Source organism: Hibiscus syriacus, unplaced genomic scaffold (genome assembly GCF_006381635.1).
Source record: "Hibiscus syriacus cultivar Baekdansim isolate YM2019G1 unplaced genomic scaffold, ASM638163v2 tig00110840_pilon, whole genome shotgun sequence".
In the NCBI taxonomy this organism is placed as follows: domain Eukaryota; kingdom Viridiplantae; phylum Streptophyta; class Magnoliopsida; order Malvales; family Malvaceae; genus Hibiscus; species Hibiscus syriacus.
The window spans coordinates 1,355,925-1,379,703 of NW_024062887.1; the positions used below are offsets into that span (position 1 = coordinate 1,355,925).

At 30.7% G+C, this 23,779-nt stretch overlaps 1 pseudogene; it reads left to right on the forward strand.

Moving 5' to 3' along the window:
• Positions 1 to 101: 101 nt before the first annotated feature.
• LOC120143301 lies at positions 102 to 16,224 on the forward strand (annotated as a pseudogene).
• Positions 16,225 to 23,779: the final 7,555 nt, after the last annotated feature.

Sequence of the window (23,779 nt, forward strand, 5' to 3'; positions counted from 1 at the left end):
TCACGTCATCAATTTAATAAGGATGACAATGAAATAATCATTTGTTAAAAATCGTTAATGAATATAATATCACTTGTCAGACTTTAATAGGGGAAATAAAAACTTATGTAAATATTAGTGACCATTAATGTAATTTACCCTTTAGTTTAATGCACTTATAAAAAGAAAGAAAATAATAAATTTTACATATTTATTTTTTGAAAAAGATATTACTATTTAGATTCGATTAGGACCATTACTATTTTAGACAAGTGAGGTCCGTTAGCTGCTGGATGGAGGGTTTTCATGTGTTAATAACAATAGCATCTCATTTTATTTCCAATGAAAGAAAGAACCCAACAACGTGGTGGGTCTATCTCTACCATTCCTGAAAGAGAATCCCCAGGAAAAAGCTGCCTTCACAATTCCCTAAAATAATGATTATACAGTGATCGATCCACGTTTAATAATATTATATAAATTATAAAAAAGTAAAAAATGTGATTGTTTTCTGGTTAGGGTATTCAACGCTTGGTTCTTAATCAATGAACTTTAGGTACTGAATCTTTTTGGTCACTCAACACTTTATTTCTTAACACCGTCAAGACCTGAAACTTTTTATTAATTAATATTTTATTAATTTCTTCTCCCTTCTATCAATTGTTTTAAAAATCGGACCGAATCGGCCTGTTCAATCGGTTCAACCGGGAATTATTATCTAGTCCGGTTTAACTAGATCGGTTGAACCGCTACTAGTGAACCGGTCAGAATCGCTGAACCGTTCAAATCGGACCGGCTGAAAATTAGAAAAAACCAGGAAAAATCGAAAAAAACCGCCAATTTTATTTTTTTTAAATAAAAAAAAATAAATTAAACGACGTCGTTTGTTAAACGAGCCAAGTCGAACTCGAGTATTGCTGAGCTCGACTCGAACTTGAAAAATTTTAAAGTAAGCTCAACTAGATTCAAACTCACAAGCTAAAAATTATGAAGTTTAACTCAAACTCGAAATATAATATTAAAACTTGAACTCGAAAAGGCTTGAACTCAAAAAAAATTTAAAAGCTCGATTGAAGCCTAAAATTCGAGCTTGATTGAAGTGAAAGAATAGTTCACTCAATGCTTATCAAAAGGCTCCATGATTTTGAATGTCAAATTACCTCTATTATTTATAGAAGTTAGTTGGGATGATCTTTTATGTTTCTTAGCCATGTGAGATTGTTTTAAAAAAAAAATTAAACCAAACAATATCATTTTGTTATGATTTTTTTAGCTCTAAATTTATTTTTTAATTATAGTTATATAATTATATTTATTATTTAATATGTTTTACCTTAAATATTATATTGTAGTTAATTTGAATCATTTTGTTTCACTTGATTTTATAGTTTTTAACTTATATATGTTATGACTTGATTTGAATATGAATAGTGATATAAAAATTTATTTTTTATTAAATATTTTTGATATTTTTATTTAATTTTTTAAATAATTATGACGTTTTCCGGTTCTTCTGACTGATCGGACCAGTTCGACCGGTTGAACCAGTGAACCTGTAGCATGTTCGCTAACCGGTCCGGTTCTGAAAACCATGCTTCTATCTCTCCACAATCTTCTCTTCTCCATTTTCCCAGTAACCAAACAGATCAGAGGATTGTTTTTGCAGAACACCCTGGGCTAATATACATGTTCCAGTCGATAGAATTGGTCTGCTGACATTGGAGCTTTAGTTGAACCTATCGAGACCTGATCGAGAAATTTCCATAACAATTAGAAATATCTGCATATCAGTCTATAATCTCTTTAATTAGAGACAATGTGGAAGAAGGTGATGGTTTAGGAATCAAAGACTCGAGCTTTTCTCGAACAGATGAGGAGCTAGCAGGACCACACAAAATCCTGATTATGGTCCTGAAACAGGGGATTCGAGACTTGATAATATCCAAACAGGGTAGTCCTTTACGCTCCGGCGAAGCATCCGGCGTCAATGGAACTGGGTGGTTCTTTACCTCCTTGGAAGATTTAACCCACCCGCCAACCCCCACCATCTTAGCAACCAACCCCATATCGCCATCACTACTTTCCAAGATGGTTTTCAACGTCACCCGATTCGAGTACATCGAAGGCGTCAAAGTGGAGCAGGTAGCCTTTGGTTCTTGAAACTCCATCTTCTATTTTTAAATGGGAACGGAGAAAAAGAGGTGAAACAGGAAGGAAAATGAAGGGAACCAAGTGTTTGCAATGATGGATGATTGGCAACAACATGGCTTGCAGGGTGATGATACATATTGAGAGAGAGGGTTGTTTTTGCTTGATAAGGAAGAGAAATTAATATAAAAATATCAATAATATTAATAAAATATTAATTGATTAAGAAATTAATAAAAATGTCATATCACGACGGTATTAAGAAATAAACGGTTGAATGACAAAAAAATTCAATCTCTATAGTTCATTGAATAAATTGAAAAAATTAAAAGTAATGTGAGTAAAATAGGAGAATGATTAAAGTTTAATGAGTAAGCTTGTAATTTACCCTTTTTATTATTATACTTTTTAGGCAAGGATATCTTAGAGGTTATTGTATTTGGGGGGAATAATGTTATCTTTATATTATTTTTTTTAATGTGGATCTCTAACTCATAAAATAAATTTAATGTGACTTTTTTATTAATGTTTTTTGTTCGATCGTTACAGTGTTGATGTGGCAGTTCACAGTACTAACATGATGTGCTAACATGGTGGTCTATATGCTATATTTGAGTTATCAATTTAATCTATATCTCATGCTATTAACCATCGTGGACTACTACGTTAGCACCATGAACCGTCATGCCAACATTGTGAATTATCATGTCAGTACCATAACGATTAAAGACGAAAAAATAGGTTTGTGAACGAACCGAACGCACACGAACGAAGGTATGTTCATGTTCGTTCATTTAATAAAAAAGAGAACATAAACGAACAAATTTTTTTTGTTCATATACGTTCATTAAGGAATATAACTTGTTCATTTTCGTTCATTAAGAAATATAGCTTGTTCATTTTCGTTCATTTAAATGATAAACGAACGTAAACGAACACAAACGAACGAACATAAACGAACATAATAAATGAACATAAACAAACACAATAAACGAACAACACAAACACAAAAAACAAACTTATTCGAACACAACAAATGAATGTAAAAAAAGTAAACAAGAATAACAACTTAAAATTCATTAATATAACTTGCAACTTTAGAGTTAATTTGTTCGAATACGACAAAAACATACATAAATCATAAATAAGCTATATGAACATAATAAAGTCTTAAAGTTAATTTGTTCAACAAAAATAATCTTCTTGAAATCCAAACAACTTCAATAATTTTTGTAACATATTCAACTTGCCCTCTGTTAGAACATAAATGAACGAACATAAACGTCCATATAATCGAACGTTCACGAATGTATATGAACGAACGAGCCCTTTGTTCGTGTTCGTTCATTTAATTAAACGAACACAAAATCTTGTTCATGTTCGTTCATTTAATAAATAAACGAACATAAACGAACTTCTCGTCGCATGGTTCATGAACGGTTCGCTGAACGTTCAGTTCATTTACAGGCCCAACGAAAAACATTAGTCAAAGAATCACATTGATTTACTTTCTGAGTTGGAGAGATGTTGTTTAGTTAATCGATCGATGGAATAGGCCAAGAGGGGGTGAATTGGCAATAAAAATTTTGGTGGAAGCTTTTGCAGAAAATTGAAAGTAATTGCACAGCGATTTACAGTGGTTCGACTTTATCAACCAAAGTCTACGTCCACTACCTTAGCTATCCACACTAAGGATTTTCCAACAAATTCACTAATTTGTTCTTTCTTTCGAGGCCAAATAGATAACCTTACAATTCCCTCAAGAATATACCCCAATTCTTGAGAACACTCTTTTCTCAAAGAGAAGATTACAAATTTGCAAACTTACAAGAAAAACCTCACAAGGAAAATATGTTTGCACAATTCTAGAACAAAGAAATAACACTCAAGAATAAATACAATTGAGCACAATAAGTGTTCTTGAAAGCAAAATGAATATTGAATGAAAAATAGGCTTGAAATGCTCAAACTTGAGGTTTGATGCTTTCTCTTTGATTCTCTCTTGATTCTAGTTGCTTGATGTTTCTTGTTATTGATCAATGGCTTCTAAGCTTGCTTAAATACACCTTGAATCACTTCTGAACGTTGGGGATCATTAATGAAGTTATTGGAGCCATTTAAGTGTGAAAACAATTAATATTTCTGCTTGGAGCGTGGGGGAATCGGTACCCCCTCATGGGGAATCGGTTCCCTAAGTGTAAAATTCAAATATTTCGACCGTTGAACAGTGGGGGGAATCGGTTCCCTCCGAGCATTCTGTTTTTCTCGGAGCCAAACCATTCAGGGGGAATCGGTTCCCTCTGAGAAATCTGTAATTTTTGGCTTTGAAATGGTTCGAAATATTTTGTAAAATTGTTTTGAAATTATTTTAAGACTAAAACTTAATTTTACACTTGAGTAAGGATTAAAAATGACTTTTAAAATATTTGGAGTAATATTTTGATATTCGAATAATTATATCGAATATACTTAAAAAATCATTTGGAAAATCTTAAAATTCATTTAACTTAATTTGTTATATCGAAATATCAAAATGTTTTCAACAATCTCCCCATTTTTGATGTAACAAAATATTTTAGTAATTTTAAGATTTTGAAATCAAAAACGACGTTTTTGAAATATTACTCCCCTTTACTTTAACACTTCTTCCCCTTTTTGTTAAATCAAAAGGACATTTTAAAAGAATTTAAACAAGGTTTTGAAAAGTAATTAGCCAATTGATTATAAATATAGCTTAAGCTGCTAAGATCATAATCAAGAGAAAGATTAGCCATTAGTTCTATAATCCAATATTCATAAACAATGTGAAATGGCAAAAATTGGTCATAATGCAACTAATATGTAAATGATGCAAACACCCAAAATAAAACAATCCATGAACATCAAAATGTTTCATAATTAAAAGTTCTGAGTTCGGGACGATAAACCCATTGACCCAAAGACCGAGTTTGATAAACAAATTACTAAGGAGACAACCATAAACCAAGGTTTCTATATTCTTGGAAGGAACAATGTTTATGGAAACTCACTAAAGATGATCTGTGGAAGATTAATCTTCTTTTTATGTTGGATACAATATATCCACCATATATCTATGTTCCTAAGGGAGGAGTACCTACCTCCAGATGGTATAAACCACCAAGAGATAAAATAATGAAGGACTCTATCACAATGAGTTCTTAGGGTACTCTCACTATCCTTAGACTTATAGGGTGAATCCACAGTCTCTTTTTCATTAAACCTGAGTTATCTAGTCTAAAATGGGTAGCGATTGTGCCGAAGTCAATAAAAATGAATTGTCATAAAAGATGGGATCGAATTCCTATAGTTTCAGATCGACGCTCGTTTTGGACACATACCACATTGGAATAGAAAAATGCGGACTAATTGATGATAAACCAAAGGTTTGAGTTTAAAGAGTTTATCAAACTTCTAGGATTTAAGAGTAGGAAGATATTGGAAGTCCATATCTTCTATAGCTTGGATCGAAGGGATACGCTCTTCCCAGATTTTGTATGACTCAAAACAAATATGGTACATATGGTATAGATCTTGTCCACAACCAGGTACGTTGAAACAAGAGTTCATAATGGTCATATTTAGGTTATTTGGATTGGGCGGAGGAATAAGAGGTCGATTTTGACTTGAGCTACTAGACAATGTCCTAGGTCGTTTAGGATTTGACATAGTTTAAGAATCAGAATATAATATATAACCTGCAAATTTAAACACATGTATGCAATATAATCAAACCCAAAACTCAAATGAGTCCTTAATATTTCAAGGTTCTCTAAACCTAATCCTAAAGGGCAATGTTTTGAAAAACTATTTGGAAAATAATGTTTGAAAATCATAATACGTATATTTTTATGAAAATATAATTGAATCAAAAACATCAATTAAAACAACAATTTTTGATTTTTTTATTTCAAAATTTAAAGATAGTTTTGAAAAATTGAGTGTTTTTTGACGAAATTGGTTGTAAAATCATTATATAACCAATGCCCGATGTAATGTTCATCTTAGAACTAATCAAAACTAGTCCTAAGTTCAAAAATCAATGAAATAGAGGATTTTGAAATATTACCTTGAAAATTTGGATTTTATGAGAATGTGATGTTTGCTTGATTTTAATGATGCTAGCAGGTTTAGGATTTGAAAAATGATGAAATTCCGACTAGAAATAGATGTTATGAAGCAAAGAGGAGATAGGGAGAGAGAGGAGAAGAGCACGGCGATAATGGAAGAAGATAAAGAGGGTTTGAGAAAAACCCATGGGGGTATCGATTCCCCTACAGGAGGAATCAGTTCCCATTCAAAGGGGGAATCGGTTCCCTTATGGGGGTATCGATTCCCTCTGCCAAATATTTAAAAAATTTGTATTTTAAACATCCAATAGTGCTAAAATAATTAATCCTAGTGGTATTGGCAACTCATATTTCGAAAATTAACTATGTTCAAACAATCAAATTTGTCATTAAACATAATTTGAACAAACAATTAATTTTCACTAATAATCATAAACTCCCCCTAACTAATAACAAGAATGCAATCAAAAATATTATTTTAAGCATTTTTCATTTATTCTTAAAAGTGCTAAAAATTATTTTTAAACACTAAGTGAAGATAGGTCAGTTAAACCTAATTCTCTCCTAAGTGTCCAAAATCTTTCCTTATCTAAGGGTTTTGTAAAAATATCTGCTAATTGGTAAAAAGTATCAACAAATTCTAGAACTACATCTTCCTTAGCGACATGGTCTCTAATGAAGTGATGTCTAATTTCAATGTACTTAGTTCTAGAGTGTTGGATGGGATTTTTAGTGAGACAAATAGCACTAGTATTGTCACACTTAATAGGAATAGTACATACTTCAATTTCGTAATCAAAAAGTTGTTGTTTTATCCATAAAACTTGTGCACAACAACTACCGGCTGAAATGTATTCCACTTCAGTGGTAAATAATGCAACACAATTTTGTTTCTTTGAAAACCAAGGAATCAACATATTTTCAAGGAATTGGCAAGTATCGGAGGTGCTTTTCCTATCTAATTTGCATCCTCCATAATCCGCATCAGAAAAAGCATGCAAACTAAAGCTAGAGTCTCTAGGATACCAAAGTCCTAAACTAGGAGTGTCTTTAAGGTATCTAAAGATTCTCTTAACAGCTAGTAAATGTGATTCCTTATGGCATAATTGAAATCTAGCACATAAGCAGACACTAAACATAATGTCCGGTCTACTTGCAGTTAGATAAAGTAAAGATCCAATCATTGACCTATATAATTTGACATCTACACATTTACCTCCTTCATCTAAGTCAAGCTTTGTTGAAGAGCTCATTGGAGTGTCATGAGGTTTTCCATTTTCCAGTCCAAACTTCTTGAGCATATCTTTGACGTACTTAGCTTGATTGATGAAGATGTCATCTTTTATTTGCTTGATTTGGAGTCCCAAGAAAAATGAGAGCTCACCCATCATGGTCATCTCGAATTCACTTTGCATTAGCTTAGAAAATTCTTGGCAAAGAACATCATTAGTAGAACCAAATATTATATCATCAACATAAATTTGAACTACTAATAAATCTTTACCTTTATGCTTTAAAAACAATGTAGTGTCAACCTTCTCTTTTGAAAAACCTTTTTCTATTAAAAAGTTTGACAATATTTCATACCAAGCTCTTGGAGCTTGTTTTAAACCATAAAGTGCTTTTGTCAATTTAAGAACATGATTTGGAAATTTTGAATCTTCAAAACCTGGATGTTGTTCCACATACACTTATTCTTTTATAAAACCATTTAAAAATGCACTTTTAACATCCATTTGATATAATTTAAATTCATGAAAACGTGCAAATACTAATAACATTCTAATTGCTTCCATCCTAGCTACAGGAGCGTATGTTTCATCATAGTCTATGCCCTCTTCTTGAGTATACCCTTGAGCAACAAGTCTAACCTTGTTTCTCATTATATTATCACTCTAATCAAGCTTATTCCTAAATACCCATCTAGTACCTACAGTAGATTTATGACTAGGCCTTTCAACTAATGTCCAAACTTTACTTCTCTCAAATTGATTTAACTCTTCTTGCATAGCCATAATCCAATGTTCATCATTTAATGCTTCTTTAATATTCTTAGGCTCTATGCATGAGATAAATGCAACATAATTACAAATATTTCTAAGAGAAGATCGAATTGTTACCCCTTTGGATGGATCACCTATGATTTCACCATCCTTGACATAGTTGTACTATCTTGGATAAGATACTTCCCTTTCTTCAATGGTTGGATTCTCAAGATGATCATGAGTTACCTCATCTTTTGTTTCTTCCTTTGATGATGGTTCTCCAAAGTCATGTCTAACTTCATTTGTATTTATAATACCTACATCATCATTCACACAAGAATCCTTCCTCGGAAGGGGATTATCATCGAAAACAACATGTATAGACTCTTCTACAACTAAAGTTTTTTTTATTAAATACTCGATAAGCTTTAGAATTTAAGGAATAACCCAGAAAAATTCCTTCATCACTTTTAGCATCAAATTTGCCAAGGTTTTCTTTACCGTTGTTCAAAACAAAATATTTACATCCAAAAGGATGAAAATAGCTAATGTTAGGCTTTTTATTTTTGAAAATTTCATATGGAGTTTTCTTTAAAATTGGCCTAATCATTACTCGATTTACAACATAACAAGCGGTATTTGTGGCTTCCGCCCAAAAATATTTTGGCAAATTATTTCCACAAAGCATGGTTCTAGCCATTTCTTCTAAAGTTCGATTTTTCCTCTCAACAACTCCATTTTGTTGAGGGGTTCTAGGTGCTGAAAAATTATGGCTAATACCATTAGAATTACAAAACTCATTAAATCCAAGATTTTCAAATTCAGTGCCATGATCACTTCTAACACTAGTGATAGAGTAACCTTTTTCGTTTTAGATTACTTTTGAAAATGTGATGAAATTTTCTAATGCTTCATCTTTAGTACTTAAGAATATAACCCAAGTATATCTAGAATAGTCATCTACCAAGACAAATGCATATTGTTTTTCACCCAAGCTAGTAGTCCTAGTTGGCCCAAAAAGATCTATATGGATCAATTGTAATACTCTACTAGTTGACACATCATTAATGGATTTAAAAGAAACTCGATTTTGTTTTCCTTTAGCACAAACATCACAGATTTTATCATTATCAAATTTTAGTTTAGGCAGCCCTCGAACCAATTCTCCTTGAACTAACCGTTGCAAAACACTCATGCTAGCATGTCCTAGTCTCCTATGCCATAACCAACTATCATGCTCATCCTTAGCAACTAGACACAAATTAGTCATATCAATAGAATCTAAATGCACCATGTAAATGTTTCCTATTCTATGACCAATAAGTATAATCAAAATAGATGCAATGTCAATTAATTTTGCAAACACTTAATTTAAAAATAAGACATTGTATCTTTTGTCAAATTTATCTAATCAGATTATGCTTTAATCCATTCACATACAAAATATTATGCAATGTTGATTATCGATATTAAAAGCACATGCATAAAGTTTTTGAAAATGTTATGCATTTAAAAAAAATCTATGCATAAACATTAAGAAAAATTTAAGGTCAAAATTTTGTAGAACCAAAGTTCTTGAAAAATCGATATCAATTGTTAAATATATTTCAATTACATTTTAAAAACCAATTTTGACCTAAAAAAATTAATATGATGAACTAGAGTTTATAAAACATTACCAAAAATTACTATGTTCATCATACAATATTTTTCAACATATATGAGATAAAACATAATCATTTAGAATTATTCAACAGTTAAAACCTCATGCATGCATAAACTAAATGAGCAACCAAATAAAATAAAAACATTAAGTTTAGAGGTTACCCATTCATTTTTCATGTGTGGCTAGAGCATCTTGAATATCATCATCTTCATCACCATTGCTCCCACACACACCTACAAGAGACATTTAAGTAGATTTTGGTATCCAAATTGCTTTGGATCCTTTAACATTAGTTTCAATACCTCTTGTTCCTTTTGGAACACATACTTGTCTAATTTTAAATCGTTTTCCTTTCTTTAAAGGATAAGTATGTTCCTTATAACCATGATAATGACAATGTGAACATATTGTCATTATTGAACTACATGAATTATTTAAAATGATCTCTTTTTCTTTTGTTAAGCATTCAAGCTTAACTTTCAAATCGAAGTTTGCATTTTCAATACTTTCAAATTTCATTTTTGAAAGCTCTAAATCCTTCTTCAAGATTTCATTTTGATTTTCAAAATCCATTTTCGTTTCCAGAAGAAGTTTGTTTAATTTGAAAATTTCTTTTTCAAAGTTTTCAGATTTTATTTTTGAAAGATCTAAGTCCTTTCTCAACATTTCATTTTGATTTTCCAAGTCTGTTTTAGCTTTCAAAAGATCATTTTTAGCAATAAATTTAGAAATAAGATTTTTATATTTGGAGTTCATGGTCTCAAACTCCGAAAATAATTCATCATAAGCATCTTGTAACTCATTAAAATTTTTTGAATTTAATCTATTTGAGTTAGAAGATACCTTTGGCTTTGTGAGAGCTAATAGAGACATCATCTTTATCGGTTCTTCTTCTTCCTTGTCTCTATAGATCTTCTCAAGCCCATCCCACATCTCCTTGGCATTTGAATAAGAAGAAACTCCTTTATATACATTAGGATCAATTGTACAACACAACATGTGCAGAACCTTTGTGTTTTGTTGAGCTTTCTTCCGTTCTTGATCACTCCACTTCTTTGCCTTCTTTGTAGGAGAAGAATATCCTTTCTCGATCATCATCCAAGCTTCCATATCAAATGCTTGGATAAATATCATCATAAGCTTCTTCCAACGACGATAATTTGTTCCATTGAAGTGTGGAGGCACGCCAATTAGTCTGGATTCTTCCATGGAGAATGAACCGGAAGTGGACGCCATCTTTATCGATTTAACTCTTCCCGGATCACTCAAGAGGCGGTTAAACCTTCAAATGATTCAATATCTGATGCCAATTGTTGAGTTAATCGATCGATGGAATCGACCAAGAGGGGGGTGAATTGGCAATAAAAATTTTGGTGGAAGCTTTTGCAGAAAATTGAGAGTAATTGCACAGCGATTTACAGTGGTTCGACTTTATCAACCAAAGTCTACGTCCACTACCTTAGCTATCCACACTAAGGATTTTCCAACAAATTCACTAATTTGTTCTTTCTTTTGAGGCCAAAGAGATAACCTTACAATTCCCTCAAGAATATACCCCAATTCTTGAGAACACTCTTTTCTCAAAGAGAAGATTACAAATTTGCAAACTTACAAGAAAAACCTCACAAGGCAAATATGTTTGCACAATTCTAGAACAAAGAAAGAACACTCAAGAATAAATACAATTGAGCACAATAAGTGTTCTTGAAAGCAAAATGAATATTGAATGAAAAATAGGCTTGAAATGCTCAAACTTGAGGTTTGATGCTTTATCTTTGATTCTCTCTTGATTCTAGTTGCTTGATGTTTCTTGTTATTGATCAATGGCTTATAAGCTTGCTTAAATACACCTTGAATCACTTCTGAACGTTGGGGATCATTAATGAAGTTATTAGAGCCGTTTAAGTGTGAAAACAATTAATATTTCTGCTTAGAGCGTGGGGGAATAGGTACCCCCTCATTGGGAATCGATTCCCTAAGTGTAAAATTCAAATATTTCGACCGTTGAACAGTGGGGGGAATCGATACCCCTGGGGGGAAACGGTTCCCTCCGAGCATTCTGTTTTTCTCGGAGCCAAACCATTCAGGGGGAATCGGTACCCCCTTGGGGGGGAATCGGTTCCCTCTGAGCAATCTGAAATTTTTTGCTTTGAAATGGTTCGAAATATTTTGTAAAATTGTTTTGAAATTATTTTAAGACTAAAACTTAATTTTACACTTGAGTAAGGATTAAAAATGACTTTTGAAAGATTTGGAGTAATATTTTGATATTCGAATAATTATATCGAATATACTTAGAAAATCATTTGGAAAATCTTAAAATTCATTTAACTTAATTTGTTATATCGAAATATCAAAATGTTTTCAACAGATGCATTAAGAGAAAAAATAATGCACGAGTCACACTAATTTTCTTTAAAGTACAAAGCCTCTTATTTCTTTTTTCCCACTTTTAATTATTAATTTATAGTTTTAATTTATTTAAACTAAAAATAATTAAAATTTATTATTTGATTATCAAGTATAAGGTTAGTTTATATATATATATATATATATATATTAAAATAACTATTATTTTCTTTAATTGAATGGACTCAAATTAAACTCAAACTCGAGTTGACTTCTTAACAAGCCGAAGTGATTTACTTGATATTTGATTCAAAAAGTTCGCGAGTAACTCGAAAAAAATTATATTTTTATTTTTTTTAATTAAATTATTAATAATATTAAAATTTATATGTTGCTTTTAAAAGGATAAACTACTCAGTTGACCATTTAACTATTTATCCCTTTTACTTTTGTCACCGATCTTTCAATTTTGTCAATCACACCACTTAATTATTTAATTTGTTCAATCAAACCACTAGCCGTTAATATTTGACGAAAATGCTGGAGCGGCAGTTAAAATAATTGGTTTATTTTTACATTTAGTCCTTAATATTTATATATTATCTCAATTTGGTCTAAACTTAAATTTAATTTAATAAATCAATCATTCAATCAAGATTTGACATGTGTCGTTAATGACACATGTCAATACATGATTGGAGGATATTTTTTTATTAAAATAAATTTAAATTAATAATCGGATATCCAAATAAAAAAATAAATAATCAGATTAGATACGGATGAACAAAAATTTAATTTTAAAATATTCGAAATCCGATAAAAATTAGCCTTTAAAATATTTTATCCAAACCCAACTATTCAAGCCAGCCCACCCCAATAGCCAGCGCCCCGGCTTTAGCCTTGTTCGACCCATGAGTAAATCTTTTGTATATTTTTATATATGATGTATTTTATATTTTGACAGAGAGTCCCATGCATTTTATATTTTTATCTAATGAGTAAAATTGACGTGTAAAATGGAATTCTGGGGACCACGTTTTATATTTGATAAATCTTCTGTATATTTAAGATTTTATTTAATAAGTTTTATATTTTTATATCTTATATGTTTTATATTTCGGTACAGTTTTGAAATGACTCCATTAATTTTTTATATTTTTATATTCAATCATCATATTTTTACAAATTAAAATGAATTTTATAATTTTGTAATTTTATGTATCGATTATAAAGATTTTCAGTTTTTCTTTTTTAATTTTTAAATTGCTTATTTTTCGAACTTTAAAATGACATAAGAACTTATATTAGAATTATTTAAATATATTTTGATAAATATGTATAGTAGGAATATAAAACATATTTAATTATAAATTTGATTTTTTTATCAAATTAAAGTTTATATTTGAATCTGATGTTTTAAAAAAAATACATTATTTAAATATTTTAATAAATATATTGTATAAAATTATAAAATATTTTAATTTTGTTATTAAATTTAAGTTTATATTCAGATTCGGATATCGAAATATCCAATTCAAAAATTCGGATATCTGATTTTTCGGATCAAACATGGATCACAATTTTAAATGATCCGAATTTTTGAGTATCCAAATTTTGAGATTATATGATATTATGGAAATGGAATTGTACACTGATAATGTTGGATGCAGGTTTGTATGATTTAATATAATGAAAGTAAATAGAGTAATAAATAATTGATAAAATATAAGAGAATAAATGAATATTTTTAATTATAAATAAATGTATTTTATACTAAGCCCGGAAATAAGTGTTTTTGGCCGATAGAAAAATGTCTAAAATGTAATTAATGAACAGAAAAAATGTTATGAGTTATACCCATAACAGAAAAAAAAAACTTAAAGAAAGTTAATTAATGGTAAGTTTTGGATTAAAAAATAACTAGACAAATTCTCACATGGAAATATTAAACATAATAATAAATGAATGATATGCTTTAAACCATTGTAAGTTCTCTTTATTTACCAGAAATTCTAGAAAGAAACATGCCTTGACGTTTTTCCATGTAAGCCAAAGTTTGATGTATAAATATTAGTTCTGCTGAGTTGAAATACAATTAAATTTCGAGTGTTTTTCAAGAGATCGTAGCCTCACAAGGTAAGTCCTTTTTTTTATTTATATTACTTTTTCATTAGCTTATAATATTAACATCTTTCTTTCTTCTTATTTCATTTTTATTTTGATCAAAAAGTTAAATTGAAAAGATGATCTAACTTGAGGTATTAAAAGTTGCTTTATCCATAGTTTTCATTAGGTTAGAGAGAAAGACAGATGCACCTAATTCACATGTCATTTGGCATGCAATCTTATGTAGTTGCAGGTTTTAAAGGCTTAGCTCTCAGCTTCCCGCCTCTTCAAATCTCTTATTTATATGCACCAAAGCTCTTTGCAAGCTTCAACAGCAACACTCTTCCATCAACCACACATAGCCAGCTTATCAAATCCATTCCATCGCCACCGCCGCCACCTTCGTTTCCGCCTGCTCTTAACCTTTCATTAATTTTTTTTTGAAACAGAAAAGAATGGTGACAGTTGAAGAAATCCGTAAGGCACAACGTGCCGAAGGACCGGCAACCGTGTTGGCGATCGGCACATCGACTCCGTCGAATTGCGTTGATCAAAGCACGTATCCTGATTATTATTTTCGTATCACAAAGAGTGAGCACAAGGTGGAGCTGAAAGAGAAATTCAAACGCATGTGTAAGCTTTTTCTCTTGTATATCTTGTAAAGCGCAGAAACTTGGATGCTAAAATGATCTTCTTGTTATTATTCTTTGCAGGCGAGAAATCGATGATCAAGAAGCGATACATGTACTTAACGGAAGAGATACTGAAAGAGAATCCTAATATATGCGAATACATGGCACCTTCACTCGATGCTAGGCAAGTCATGGTGGTGGTTGAGGTGCCAAAGCTGCGCAAAGAAGCCGCCGTTAGAGCCATTAAAGAGTGGGGACAACCCAAGTCCAAGATCACCCACCTCGTATTTTGCACCACCAGTGGCGTCGACATGCCTGGCGTCGACTACCAGCTCACCAAGCTCTTGGGCCTCCGCCCTTCCGTTAAGCGTCTCATGATGTACCAACAAGGCAGCTTCGCAGGTGGCACGGTTCTGCGGTTGGCCAAGGACTTGGCCGAGAACAACAAAGATGCTCGAGTCCTCGTTGTTTGTTCCGAAATCACCGCCGTTACCTTCCATACGTGGACCTAGTGACAGTCATCTAGATAGTATGGTCGGTCAAGCATTGTTTGGGGATGGCGCTGCTGCTGTCATCATTGGTTCAGGCCCGGTGGTTGGAACCGAGAAGCCATTGTTTGAACTTGTTTCAGCGGCTCAAACGATCTTGCCGGACAGCGACGGTGCCATCGATGGTCACCTTCGTGAAGTGGGGCTTACGTTTCATCTCCTCAAGGATGCTCCTGGGCTTATTTCTAAGAACATTGAGAAGAGCCTAGTTGAGGCGTTTCAGCCATTGGGAGTCACCGATTGGAACTCCCTTTTCTGGATAGCCCACCCGGGTGGTCCGGCCATATTGGACCAGGTTGAAGCCAAGTTAGCCCTTAAGCCTGAAAAGCTTCGAGCCACAAGGCACGTTCTTCGGAGTTTGGCAACATGTCGAGCGCCTGTGTGCTGTTCATTTTGGATGAGATGAGGAAGAAATCAAAAAATGATGGGGTTCAGACAACAGGTGAAGGGCTCGAGTGGGGAGTTCTGTTTGGGTTCGGACCAGGGCTCACGGTTGAGACGGTGGTGCTCCATAGTATCCCTGCTTAAACATGGCCCTGCACCGCCGCCGCAGTCGTCGTCATCTTGTTATATCTGGTGTCACTTGCCTTGTTGGGTTTATATGTTATTTCCTTTGAATTTGTATGGTTGTTAAAATATTTGATGGTGTAGGTGCGCTTAAGGCCAACCGAACTCATGTACCAACTTATATTGCGATAATAATAAATTCCCATTTCAACGTTGCCCTGACATTAAATATGATATCTCCATAATATCCACCGTTGCAGGAGGCCCGGGAGAAATAGTTTTTCTTAATGTTAGACACTTTTCTAAAATTTGTCTGTTGTAGTTAGGTATTAAGTAATAAAGATTTCTAGGTAGTCGATTGGTTTTGGTGGTACATGAACGTATGCTTTTTTTTTCCCTTTCTAGGATGCCCAGGTGAATTAGAAACATCCCGATCTTTTATTGGTATTTTCTAGTGTTTTAAAGGGCCATAAGAAGATTACCAGACCATTGTTGACTGAGGCTAAGGTCTGTAACTGATGACTGTGACCAGGACTAGGTCTAGGAGTGACTCAATTTATATATGTATGTATGTTGCAGAGGGTTTGATGATGAAATTAGGGCAGTGGTTGCTAGGAAGGGGAATAAATATAACTGTGTCTGATTTTGGGGATTGAATTGTCTACATCTGAAATGCCCTTCTTTAAGTGACACTTTCTGTAGTGCATTTGCTTTTGTTCGTGTACTATGTTAACATTTTCCATATCAACTATATGAAATATGATTTTATTTTTGCAATTTTCCTTTGTTAAGGGTTTTGTTGGATTTAATTGCTTTGTGTATGTTCTCGCACACTGGCAGAGACATGTATATTTATGTTAAAAAGAGTAAATTTATAAAAAAAAAAATTAAAAAATAATTTAATTTTTTTAAAAAAAATATTATAATCGAAATTATAAAAAATAATCTAAAATATAAAAAAATTAAAATACTCTGTCCACCAATCCATCCCTGCTCGCATATCGTCTAAAAGCAAGAATTGTATAAACTAGATTATTACAACACCGGTGTATATCCATCTTTATCTCGCAGGTGGACCGTGGATGTGTACTAATGCACTAAGGCGGATCAGAAATAATTTTTTTAGAGTGGTCACATATTCGTGAATAATATAAATTTTTTTAAATGAAATAAATATAAATAAAATTTTAAAATAGATACCGTCCATAAAATAATTTATTAATCGAAAAAAATTTAATTTTCAAGTTGATCACAATAAATTTCAAGTTAAAACTATTAATAAAATAAATAATTGATTGAAGAAAAATTAAATTTTAATAATCATCCTCGCCTAGCTAAGACTCCGATACTGTTCACTAACATTCCCGTACATGGGCCGTTGGTGTGTTGAACGTTGCCTAAAAACACTTGTCTAATACAAATTTGATATCTAAAATATTTTTTTAAAAAAAATAATTATCCCAATCCATAATATATGAATGTTAAAAAAGCAAATAATTTTATGAAATACATATTTAAAGGATTTTTATTTTTATAATTAAATTGCCATGGGCGTAGAACTCACGCTCCTTCTATGCCAATGGGTTTGTTTGCTCTTATCATATTGTATAGTATATATAATATATTCTGAAGAACAAAATAAGTGCATTTTCCACGTGGCCACTTGAAAAGGTATCCAATGTCCATCTTCCCGTGAGTCGTGAGATAATGAGATTTAAGTCCTACGATTATGCTCAAAATTAGGATGTCATGTACTTTAATCTAACATTATTTATGATATTAATCTAATTACGAAAAATATTATATATTCAAACTAAATATGTAGTAATTTTTGTACGCTTAAAGAATAAATTTTTGTACGTTTATAGAATAAATTTTATAAATTAATATTTATATTATCATACATTATTAAATTTTGTATTTTAATATGTTTTTTAAGGTAAGTTTGGTACAATTTTTAAAAATTGACTTTTGAAAATATTGTATAAACAAATTTTTAAAAGGGTTGTATAAAAGTGAAACTTAAAATTTAATTGTTTGAGATTGATGTTAAAAAGTAAGTTTGAAAAGATAAAGTATATATGTTAGACATTATATTATAAATTAAAAATAATACAAATTTATATTTGCATTTACATATGAATCATTTTTTTGAAAGATAATAATATTAATTAAAAATATAATAAATTAAAAAACTAATATTATATTTAAATTATATCAATTTAAACTATAACATGAATATAAAAATACAAATAAAAAATATAATTATAATAAAAATATATTTTATATAATTAACTATTAATATTCTAATATATAAGTTATAAATTGTATTTATTTTTAAATGCTTAAAATAAAATATTAAAAGTAATTTTAAGGAGGTTAGTAATAAATTATTAAAATAAAATGTAAATACATAATTGAGTGAAACTCATGCATTAGTAAGAGTAAAATTATAGTTTGTTTCTAAACGTAAAGTTAAAATTAAAAAATTAAAAATCCTAACTTTTGTGGTTGATTTAAAACCACCGTTTTTACCATAATTTTATTTTTATTCGTTTGATATTGATTTTATGATCAAAACAATCATTTTAGCTTAAAGTAATTTTAAAAAGATTTATCAAACGCACTCTAAGTATAGCTGAGGACGTATGCTAACATATTTTACATTTCAAAACGGATTAGTATGGGAGTATATTTTTATTTTATTTTTTTTATAATGGGATTGAATGTTAAGAATTATTATTTAATTTACTTGTTAATTTAAAAAAAATTAAATTTATGTATTTAGAAAAAATAAATTAGGTGAATTCAAATATCTTATGGATAATATTATTTGATTTAAATTATATTTAGTTAGGTTTAATTAAATGATAAATAAATCAAATTATTATTTGATGCACTTTCTTTAAAAGAAATTCACAAATACCTTTGAAATGGAGACAAGTATTCTATTTAATTATGTTTTAATTTTTTTAAATAGATGAAAAAAAAACAAAAGGTAACTTTTGTCCATGTATTTATTATGCTCAATTTATCACTTTCGTCCCTATTGTATTTTCGCATCAATTTCGCTTTAGAAGTTGCTCGATGACATCATTTTATATCCTACCCTTAACTTAAAACCCTAAATCATAACCCTAAGCTTCTAAACCATAAACCTTAAATCTTAAAAACTAATTTAGGATTTATAATTTAAGGTTCTAAATTAGGGAAAGTGTATAGAATAATACAATTAAAGAACCTTGAGGATTAAATTGATGTGAAAATACAATAGAGACAAAAATAATAAATTAAATTTACCACAAGAGGAAAGATGATACTTAAACCATAAAAAAATACATTTGTCACTAGTTCAATTGTGATTGTGAAAACTATTTTTCGCGCTTTACGTGGAAAAATAACTCGTACATGTTTTGACAATTGTCTCGTTTAATTATATTTTCAACTTTTAGATAGATTAAAATATATTTGTCATTATTTCAAATACTTTTTTAACTATTACATCAAATAACTGTCCTTAAAATAGAAAAATTATCGCATTAGCTCTTATATTATTTTACAAATAAGGTATCTTTAGTTTTTATTTCATCTATCACTTTAATATTTCTATTGTTAATTATACATAATGATTGGTCCCATTGGAAGAACTATGTTCCAAGTTCCATCTCATTAAAAATTTTATCTATAAAAAAATCATATAATATTTGTTCGAAAAATAATAATATTTTAATATAAATTTACACTTGTAGGTAGTAAAATTTAAGACGATTACCATTGATTTTCTCAAGTAGAATTGAATTCCACGACTTACAGTAAAATGGTTAAAGAAGCCACACAAGGCTCATTATCATCTACAAAATTGGAATCTACGGCTTCATGGCCAACGTCATTTTCCAGGTCTTGTTTGAGCAAAGCACCTTCTTCAAGAGGTAATAAGTAATGGCGATAAAAGATGAACCAAATCTTGTCCAGCTAGTGTCGTTGTTGATGAAGATTGCAGACGTTGTGCCATAAATGCATTTATGAACAAGTTCCCAGATTATACTGTCCACTTCCACTCTTCAAAAGAATGTTAAAAGGGAGCTGAAGGAAATATAATTTTCTGTTCTAACAGCATCAAAAGGTATTGGGAAATTGGATTTGAGAGGGTTTATCCAAGATTATGTTAATGAAGATGATATATTGAGTTGTTCTAGTCTAGAAAAGGTATTCCCTAAATTATATGTGATAAATAGTCGTGGTAAATGAAATGGATATGATATAAAAAAATCGCAAAAATAGAATAATAATTTTAATAGATGGGTGTGATTGAATATACGTATAATGTAAAAAAATATCACTAATGTTTATTAAATAATCACTTTAACATCTATTTTTTACAATATTTTGATCTCTAATATTTTACTTTAGAGTAAAAAAATCTTTAATATTTAATTAAATAGTCACCTTGATTCTATTTTTTTAAAATATTTTGGTTCTCAACATTTTATTTAAAGATAAAATGACTCATATTTTAGAGCGTTAACCGTTTGTTAACTAATAATTTTCATCAACAGATGAGTTTTTACCCTAAAATAAAATATCAAGACCAAAATTATCCAAAAAAAAAGAAGCAAAATGATTATTTAATCAAAATTTAGGCATATTTTTGATATTATATCTTGATTATATATTAATATTTTATAATTTTCATTCATTATTATATCAATTTTTAATTAAATATTTAACATAAAATAATATTATATTTAAAAAATTAATAATTTATTCTAAATTTCAAATTTCGATGATTGGTTGGCGTTTTTACTTCAAAAGTACACAAATAATCAATAATTACCTGTCAAACATCCATTAACCAATTTTTACCGATCTAACACCCATTTGTTGACATGGACGGAAGGCGTAGATCACCAAATACGCTTTCTCTAGGTTTTCATCTGAGCTGGAACCACGCGGGCAAAGTGCGGATCACCATCAGCGTCTTCGCGGGGAAAACTGACACACGGCGGAATGAGCGTATCACCATCCGTGCCTTTTATTATTCACAATTATTGGGTACTTCATTATTATCCAGGCCTTAAAGTTTGGCGACTCACCCATCTCCATCTCCTATAAATACCCCAAAATACAAACATCAAACCTCACCAAAATTACTTCAAGCTAAGTAGATTTTGTTATAGTTCTTAGAATGTAAAACTAATTTTTATTATATTATATTTATTTTATATTTAATTATTTGACCAAATTTTTTGAACTAACTATTTCATATTATTTTTTACAGTTATAAATGAAAGGTTGGATCAAATCTGGAGACATTTTACCGATACGATAACACTATTAAATTGTGTTATGTAATTTACAGTTATTTTTTTAAAAAAATTTTAGCATTAGTTTATATTTTAATTTTTATACTATTTATTTAATTAGGTGTATTTCAACTATTGTTTTTGCAGATATAAGACTCCCAATCTTTCAAACTTTCAAACTCTCAAAATAAGGCGTATTTCAGCTATTGTTTACTATGATGGAGAAATTTGGGAAGATGAAACCGACGTTGTCTTCGCATCAAATCATTCTGTCAGAATATATTTCAAGAGAAACATCATTATTGAGAATCTGATCACTAAAATTTAAGGAAGGTTCATGTTGAAAGTATTAGAAGACTATCCTCATTTCAATACAGATTTCCAACCACAGTATTCTGTTAACTTATACTGCGTTCGAACTCTCCAATAATGACGATGTTGTTATGATGATTAATTCTCAGAATCAGAATTCAGACGTTGATACAAAAATGTATGCGACATTTGTTGAAGTGTATGCGGTTCGTGGTATGTCATTATGCTCCCACTATGAGCTGGCTCAACAAGTTGATCAAGTTGACAGCCCAACTCAAGTAATGTGTAATGATTTTAACTCGTTAATGGGGAATCCACACCCTGGTACCATCCCATCAAGTTCATGGGGAGACATCTATCAACAACTTGTTATGATCTTCATTGTAACACCCTCAACCCATACACGACCCGGATACGAGTCTGAGATGTCACATTGACTTTTTAAAACATTATTCTTACAAAATAACAGAACATTTGGACTTATATTAAGAAAATATGATAATATACTGTTAAATCATGTTTCGTTATAACAAATTTAAGTCATAAACATGTTTTTATGAATAGCACTATATTGTATGAATAGTATTATACTATATGAATAGTATCGATACTGTGCAAATAGTACCGATACTGTGTGAACAGTAATGAATAGTACCGATGCTAAAAAATTATAGAATGTTACAGGGGTATCGATACCCTGCTACAGTAATTTCGGTAAAACATATATAAAACTCATAAAAACCTTAAACTTCCATCACTATAACGTTACCACTTACATAAATACATTTAACACATTACAAAACTCGATCAGAGCATACATACTTAATTTAACGACTTTGTTTACATGTCAACCTATTTATCACATAGCAATACATACTGTGTAATTTACTTCTGATTTGATCTTCGAGCGAAGATATAATGTTCCTTTGAACTTATATTGGACCTTTCTGCTTTTCGGTACCTACGTGTAAAACACTTACACTCTAAGTCATAGACTTAGTGAGGCATAAACATATAATAAAGAATTTCTATAATTATAAACATCTAATCAAGTATCTAATAACAATTATACATATTACATTATAAATCCACACCGTCATATAGGAATCAGTATAAACAATAATAACATTTTAACATGCAAACATGTACACACTATTTACATCTTTTATAAGACCATGCACACTAATGAGAACTCAAGGTATACGAGTACTATAAGGTTGTGCACACTTATGTTGTCACCACAGCGCGTATAAAATCCACTAAGTGACATATGAAATCTGTATCCCGAAGGACCTATCCATATGTTCATAAGAACATATGTAACTGTCCATATGTCCCGAAAGACATAGGTAATCATGTGCATATGTCCCGAAAGACATAGGTAATCCTCGACTCTTGGCATGCCAACTATACCTATAGCTCTCAAATAATATAATATGGGTATTCTCTTATAATCATATGTCCTATTTCCTATCTTGTAATCATGTAAGCACATCACTTAATTCCCCATACTCATAGAGACACATGGTTCATTTCCATATAGAGCATTTTCATATGACCCATATTCACATTCGCTTAGTCATATAATATCTTATATCAAGTCTTATATAACTCTCTCTATATATATATATATTATCTTTTATCATATAACACATAGTTCTTATGACATCATTTATATCCTATTATTATATCACTAATTCCATACATTCATCTATGTTCACACAACCATGTAATATATATATAAATTAGATGCTCATAATTATGATTCATGTATACTACTATAGGAAATAGACTCATTGCGAGTCTTATTTCCGTTCATCATACATCATTAATATGCACTCACCTTAGTCTCGTGTGAATTGAATCGATTCTAATTCTTCGATTGCTCTGAGACAAAGTCACGTTCAATATCTACATAATTATACATTGATACATATCAGTATACCACTTTATATACTCTAATTGTTCACTCCTTAGACTAAAAGAAAGGATGATTTCATCTTTTATTTAAGGTAGGCATCGATACACTATGTAGTGTATCGATACATTCCTTAACATGTGTATTGATACACTAACTATACATCAATACACAAATTACATTCGATGTTTTCATTTTAAGGGGTGCATCGATAGACTTCATGTGCATCGATACACAT